General features: G+C 45.8%; 1 long non-coding RNA gene across 2 annotated transcripts; it reads right to left on the bottom strand.

The window, feature by feature from the left end:
• Nucleotides 1-595: 595 nt before the first annotated feature.
• Nucleotides 596-6,753, bottom strand: LOC123454821. 2 transcript variants are annotated; one of them, XR_006633490.1, is made up of 3 exons: nt 6,418-6,753; nt 5,585-5,677; nt 596-1,010 (listed from the first exon to the last, which is right to left on the bottom strand). It is a non-coding gene; the product is annotated as an uncharacterized LOC123454821 (long non-coding RNA). The 2 variants fall into 2 exon arrangements; XR_006633491.1 differs by lacking the exon at nt 596-1,010 and adding an exon at nt 4,984-5,087.
• Nucleotides 6,754-6,875: the final 122 nt, after the last annotated feature.

Genomic DNA, 6,875 nt, shown 5'->3' with positions numbered 1-6,875 from the left:
AATATGAGCATTCTAAAAACAAATGTGATGAATACAGGATAACATGGTATTTATAAGCAACATCACGTCTAAATTTCCGGCCTGCTTATTGACTGGCATTCCTGGTCTAGGGTCTGCTCACACCTGGACCTCCATTCCCTTCTGTTTTCTTTATGCCATGGCCATCTATGGAAACAGCATGACCCCCCTTGTCATTGTCACCCAGCAGAGTCTCCACAAACCCATGCACTGTGTTCTCTCCGCCACTGACCTGGGGCCACTGTCTACAATGTCAACAACCTCAGGTGTCTTCTGGTTCCAGGCACGTGAACTCAGTCTAGATGCTTGCATTATCCAGTTGTTTGTTCTTCATTGATTCCCTTTGATGGAATCTGGGGTGCTGATGACAATGGCTGCTTCTTTTTTTCATGTTATCTGTGTCACTGTTGTCTAATTTTTTTAAATTTATTTTTATTAGATGTGGACATATTTCGCATGTAAACATCACATGTTGGTACCACCCTTCCCCTCCTCCCTGCTCCTTTTCTTAAGAGGCCTTCCTCGTTGGGGATGCAGGTCAACCCCATGGGGATTGTGGGTCATGCATTATGGGGGCAGCAGTCAGTTATGGGGGAGAGGCAATGTCTCTGTGCAAAATGCCCCAACTTGTGGCTCTAACAGTCTTTCTGCCCCCTCTTCTGCAAAATTAGATGACATTATTCATTATTCTTATACAAAGTATCATATTGATGACAATATATTTTGTTATTTCTTAACTGAAATAACAAAAGTATATGCAGAAGGAAAGTTACCTGCCATGCTCTTGCTAATAAGTCACCATTGCTCATTTGTGGTTATAGCCACTAACCAGAAATGAAGTTATTCTTTGATATGCAGTCTTGTATCTAGTCACCGTCCATGTTAGAAAATATAATCAAGCTGTGCAGTGCTGGGCAAGCCAATGGTCCCAGCATTTGGGAGGCAAGGCTAGAGGAGCCCAAGTTCAAACCTTATGTGTACATGGTGAGACCCTGTTCCAAGAAAAGAAACAAAATAGAAGAAGAAAAAATAAAGGAACAGAAAGAAAACACAATTGTTATATTACCATTATAACACATGATTAAATTTCTCCACTGTTACTATGTATCAAGCCCACACATTTGAAAACACATGCTTTTGGTCTTTGTAGTCCTACAACACTGGGGATATTGCCGCTTCTATTTTACAAAGCGTATGCATTAGTGTGTGTATACACCTGCCCTGAGATTCAGAGAAGGTCGCTGCCCTAAACTTACAGGGAAAGTACGTGACAGGAAGGAATCTTTGCGCCACACCTTATTGACTTCAAGCTGGCGATCTATGAAATAATCCTCATGAAGGGACCCCAGCAAATGATTTTATAGTTATTTATTTTGAGAGGTTGTCTATAGGGAATCATTGCCTTAGGAGCAACTCTTAACTTGCTGTGAATCTAGGGAAGCTTACGCAGTAAATCTACACAGAGGCTTCCAGCGCGGCAGACTGAACATCATCACGACACACCAATACGGATATGTCATTCAACCCCACAATCAGAATTTCTGGTCGGGAAATCCAGCATGCGACATAACAGAAAATAGATCGTCCCTGAACACAGGGCCGGGTCTTTACAAGTGTCACGAGGGACCCTGGGACTTCCGTACCGATCTCATCTTGTTGCCTTCATGGCATTTTCTTCCCTGCAAAGTGAAAGGAGCACCCTGCGTCTCGGCAGGACGTCTGGTTGTGTGTCACCAGGAAGTCTAACCCGGGGCCCTGATGGCCCAGGGAGATTGAACCCAAGCTGTTGAAGAAGAGATTTTGTACCATCAACTTAGGAATCAGATCTCAATAAATGAGTTTTAGGGCCATATACATAGTCACCCCATAGCACAGGGATAAATACCTTTATCCAATGCCTTGAACTATAGGCTTATTCTGGTAGCATTTTATTACACGTGGCTGTAGTAAAAACTTTATGAAAATATAAATATAAAATGAACCTCTCAAAATATGTGTATTGTGGGGCTCCTTCCCAGTCAGGTAGGTAGTGCTGAGGGAAGGACCAGGCCTGCTGGTTCCTCCCTAGGGGTTGAGGGGATGATGAATGTTGGACGACCCAGACCTCTCCTGGCCACCGGAGAAAAACCACACTGAGTCAGGAGTCTTTTCCATGCAGGAACTCGCAGACACAACTCGCTTTATTACTCTGAGCAGTTGCCTATATCATGTTGGGGACGAAGGCGGGGATTTTAGGATGGGGGAAGAGGTAAGGGCCAATAGTAAACTTTAACTATTGAAATGGTAATTACAATTAACACGCGGAAGTGGCAGGCCAGAAGCCATTAGGCGTCTTGCTGAGTCCTAGCTGGCCAGAGACAGGTCGCCAAACCTTAGCTAGGCTCAGGAAGTTCCACTAGACCTCATGCCTGGGCCTTTCAGAGCCCAACAGTGTATATGTTGAAATCAGGCTATGTCTTGCCCTCAGTTACTTCATGTTGTATAAAACAGTGTTTTCCTTTCTGTTTTTTTCAGTCTGTGCCTTGCCCTAAGAGATTTCATTTTACAAGAGGCACTTGACTCCTTGGTGGACCATAAACAACATCTCTCTGCATCAGCACACAGAATGAAAAATAACATTTTCTTTCCTTTTTTTTTTTTTAAAAGTGTGCCACTCTATAAATTTATCAAAATAAATTGGGACTACAGGAGCACATGGGCTTATTCAAACTATATCTGGAAAACTGGACCCAAGAACTTAGGAGACACACAGCCTGAGGAACATGTACGACATGGTCATCTGACCCCTGAGAGGAGTACTCTGGGCAGTGGGTACCGGTTCCCTCACTCGCTGCTGTGACCAAGTGCCTGACAGGAAACAGTTTAAGGAAGGAAAGGGTTTACCTGGGGGAGACGTTTTTTCATGGTAGGGAAGGCACAGGAGCAGGAGAGGGAAGCTGCCTGGTCACACCGCACCCGCTGTCTGTCAGGAAGCCCAGTGAATAGAAAGTGAAACCATGCCACAAAACCTGAAGGCTACCTCCAGTGACCCACTTCTCCCAGCAAGGTGCCACCTCTCAAAGGAGCTACGGTCTTCTCAAGCGATACCACTGCCTGGGGACCAGGTGGAGGTACTGGACCACAAGCTCAAACGCACGAGCTTATGGGCGACGATCGCATTCAAAGAACAACACACTGTGACGGCAGGAAGCCGACTGACCTGTCACCTGCCCTTCCAGTAAAGGCTGCACGGGCCAACAGACTGTGAGCTCCCCACTGTCCCAGGGGCTGCTGCAGCCGGGTCCCTGTTGACATGACCTACTTTAAACTTTTTTTAAATTTATTTATTTGAGAGCGACAGATACAGAGAGAAAGACAGATAGAGAGAGAGAGAATGGGCTCACCAGGGCCTCCATCCACTGCAAACGAACTCCAGACGCGTGCGCCCCCTTGTGCATCTGGCTAACGTGGGACCTGGGGAACCGAGCCTCGAACCGGGGTCCTTGGGCTTCACAGGCAAGCGCTTAACCGCTAAGCCATCTCTCCAGCCTGACATGACCTACTTTAAATTAGCATTCATCTCTCCATCCATTTGTTTGTCTGGGTCTTCCACGCACCACCCATTCGTTTGTTTGTTGAGACTCAGCCACGGTCTTCAGTTTTATAGCCTCTGTGGCTCTCGCCTTTCTCAGCTCAACTGGGACCCTGCGGCCTGACTTCAGCAACAGTATCTCCAGGTTGGGCAGTGTCACAATAGCTGTCTACAGGCTAGAGAGTTGAGGGACCACTAGCCCAGTGCACGAAGTTGGACGCAGGCTAGATTTAGAAGTCCTTAGAGAATGGCCGAACAGTAGGCACACTAATGGGAGAGTAGCAAGGACAGCCAGGCCAAAAAGCGTGCCCTGCTGAGTAGCATGGTCAGTTCAACAAAAGAAAACACTGCTAGTTCTCCTGAAGTCCCCTTTGGAAAGGCCACATGCTCTGGCGGGAGAACTGCTTCACTCAGTCAGTCACAATCCTCAACCCTTATTTTTTTTTTTAATTAATTAATTTATTTATTTATTTGAGAGCGACAGACACAGAGAGAAAGACAGATAGAGGGAGAGAGAAAGAATGGGCGCGCCAGGGCCTCCAGCCTCTGCAAACGAACTCCAGACGCGTGCGCCCCCTTGTGCATCTGGCTAACGTGGGGCCTGGGGAACCGAGCCTCGAACCGGGGTCCTTAGGCTTCACAGGCAAGCGCTTAATCACTAAGCCACCTCTCCAGCCCTATTTTGATTTTTATATTGAGACAAGTTCTCACTGAGAACCTGTGGCTGGCCTGGAACTCATTCCTTAGCACAGGAAGGCCTTGAGCATGTGGTCCTCTAGAGCAGGCACGACTACAGGCAGGCAGCACCACACCTGGCCAGGTTTGGTTTTCATGTGTTATAGTTAACTTCTTCTGTGAACTTGATCAGACTAGGAGTTAAGTAAGAGACATGTCTCCTAGGCAGGTCTGTGAGGGTGTGTCCAGGAGGGACTGAAGACCTCCCCCAGAGTGGACAGCCCTGCAAAGCTAGTTCCTTTTGCCTGGCTGCCCGTGCTCCTTGCTGGTGAGTGTCCCTGCCTTGTTGCTGCTGTCTTTCTTGACACTGGAACCAGCTTCATCAGCTACAAACAGGAAGCCTCCAGGCCTTCAGGGCCAGACTGGAACTGCTGAGCAGCTGCCATGTTCTCTGACTCTCCAGCCTGCACACTGCTATTGTTGGATTGCCCAGCCCATATCCTCCTTGAAGCTAATCTAACAGATCCTCTTTATTGCATATTCATTCTACTGGCTCTGTTTCTCTAGAGAACTCTGACTAATTCACATGTATAACATAGGGTATTTCACATTTAAAGTCACCAAGAAATGAACTGTGCACTATAGTGATGTCCAGTAAATTTGAACCTTCTTATTATCTTTTGTGATTTTTTTTCTTTATTCAACAAATATCTACTATTGAGGGTTCCTGCTTGAATCTAGGAATGTTGTGATTAAGGACCAATGTCGGCAGGAACTTCATAGTGCTGCACGGTAAACACATAGTGGGCTGTATCATTCTTTGCTGTGAATGAAACAATGAAAGGAAGTACACGGAGGTTAGTTGATATACTTTCATGTTCTTATTGTTTTTGGTAGGCGAATCATGAAACTAAAAACAGCTCTAGTACTCAGAGTTGTTTAAATTAACATGACATAATTAGTGCACAATTTTTTTTCTAAAAATTTGAGTAAAACCTTATGGCAGTAATGAATTTTTATTTTTTCATGTGAAAGGTTTACTTTTTTTTTTTCTGAAACAGATTAACCATGGTTTTGTAACTCACTATGTGGCTGAGGCTTAAACTTGCCTCCATTCTCCTTGTCTACCTCTAGTGTGAGTACACATACTTCAGTTGTGAGCTACCTTGTCCAGCTCCCAAAGTAACTTCTTAAAGTTGAAGGAGACACCATGTACAATAAAGTTCTAATTCAGAACTTGCTGTCTTGTATTTCAAAAGAGTCAAATGAAATGAAAGCAGGGAGGGCCTGGAAAGATGGATTAGCGGTTAAGGTGCTCACCTTCCAAGTCTAACCGCCCAGGACTGATTTCCCAGAACCCATCTAGCGATGGCTAGAGGCCTTGGTGTGCCCATTCTCTCTCTTCCTCTTTACCTATTATAAATAAATAAACACAAATTTAATTAAAAAAGAATCAAATGGCAGCAAGGGGACATGTTGCAGTTCTACAATCCCAGCAATCAGGAGGCAGTGAAGGCAGGAAGAACTGCAGTTTCAGGGCAGCCTGGGCTACATAGCAAGACCCTGTCTAATAAAACAAAATCAAATAAATCCAACTGGTAGCCATCAATTAACTTATAGTTGTTCGAAAATGGTTAGTAGCAACTCAATTTTACTAGTATTAGCTTTTAAATGAATTTTAAGACTATTTTACATATGGTCAACTGTATCCTCAATGGTTTAATAATAAAACTAACAATCAAGATATAAAATAGCTGCAGCATCCTTCCAATTTCCTCAATCCCTTTTTCAGTCATCACCTTCTCATTGCTTTCCACTGATCCATATTATGTCCCTTAAAAATGCCTTTTGTTTTGAAACCATTGTAGATTTACAGGAAATCGCAAAACTAGTTACCCAAAGTCCTGAAGTCTTATTAAACCTCGTTTTACAATAGTACTCTTATGAAACAGTTGTGCAAGATCAAAACCAAAGTCTGTCTGCAAACTTAGAGGCAGGTTTTGCTTTCACTTCTTTGCATGCGTTTAGTCCTTTCTTTTCTGAGAAATTGCTTTAAAGGAGCAGATTCATTTTCCCGGCGAGGTCTGTTATTTCAGGCCATCACCTCTGATTCCTGCATCCTGTAAGTTTTTTTTTTTTTCTCCTCTGTTTACCTTCTTTGCATCTTGCTGATCACTGCGATTTTGCAGATTTATGAACCACCACGTGCGTTACCCTGGTCAGCACTCACATTCCTGTCTTCCTGCTCCATGCCTAGGTTCTGAAGCGCGGGACTGACCGCACGTGCTTTCTGCAGGGCTCACGGTCTCTAACCTCCTCCAGGATGCGCATAGTTTACGTTCTGCACTGGTCTTAAGAGGACTTGCTGGACAAAGTGTACGGGGACGCTTGAAACTGCTGCCCCCCTGCCCCGCCACCCCCAAGTCCCAGCTGGCCCCAGAAGGGGTTTTGTCCTCCGCAGAGGGCGACGTCAGGGTTTGTTCTCGGGGCGGGGCGGCCTGGGCGGGGCTCGGCGCTGCTCCAGGGCAGGCGGCGGCAACCTCCCGCCCCGGGCTCGGCCCGCGGCCCTGACCCGGCCTGCGCCAGCAAACGCGGGCGCGCATGCGCGACG

Source organism: Jaculus jaculus, chromosome 14, assembly GCF_020740685.1.
Source record: "Jaculus jaculus isolate mJacJac1 chromosome 14, mJacJac1.mat.Y.cur, whole genome shotgun sequence".
NCBI classification, from domain to species: Eukaryota; Metazoa; Chordata; class Mammalia; order Rodentia; family Dipodidae; genus Jaculus; species Jaculus jaculus.
Note: the sequence above shows the minus strand (reverse complement) of the source record. Positions and strands in the feature narration are given on the sequence as shown.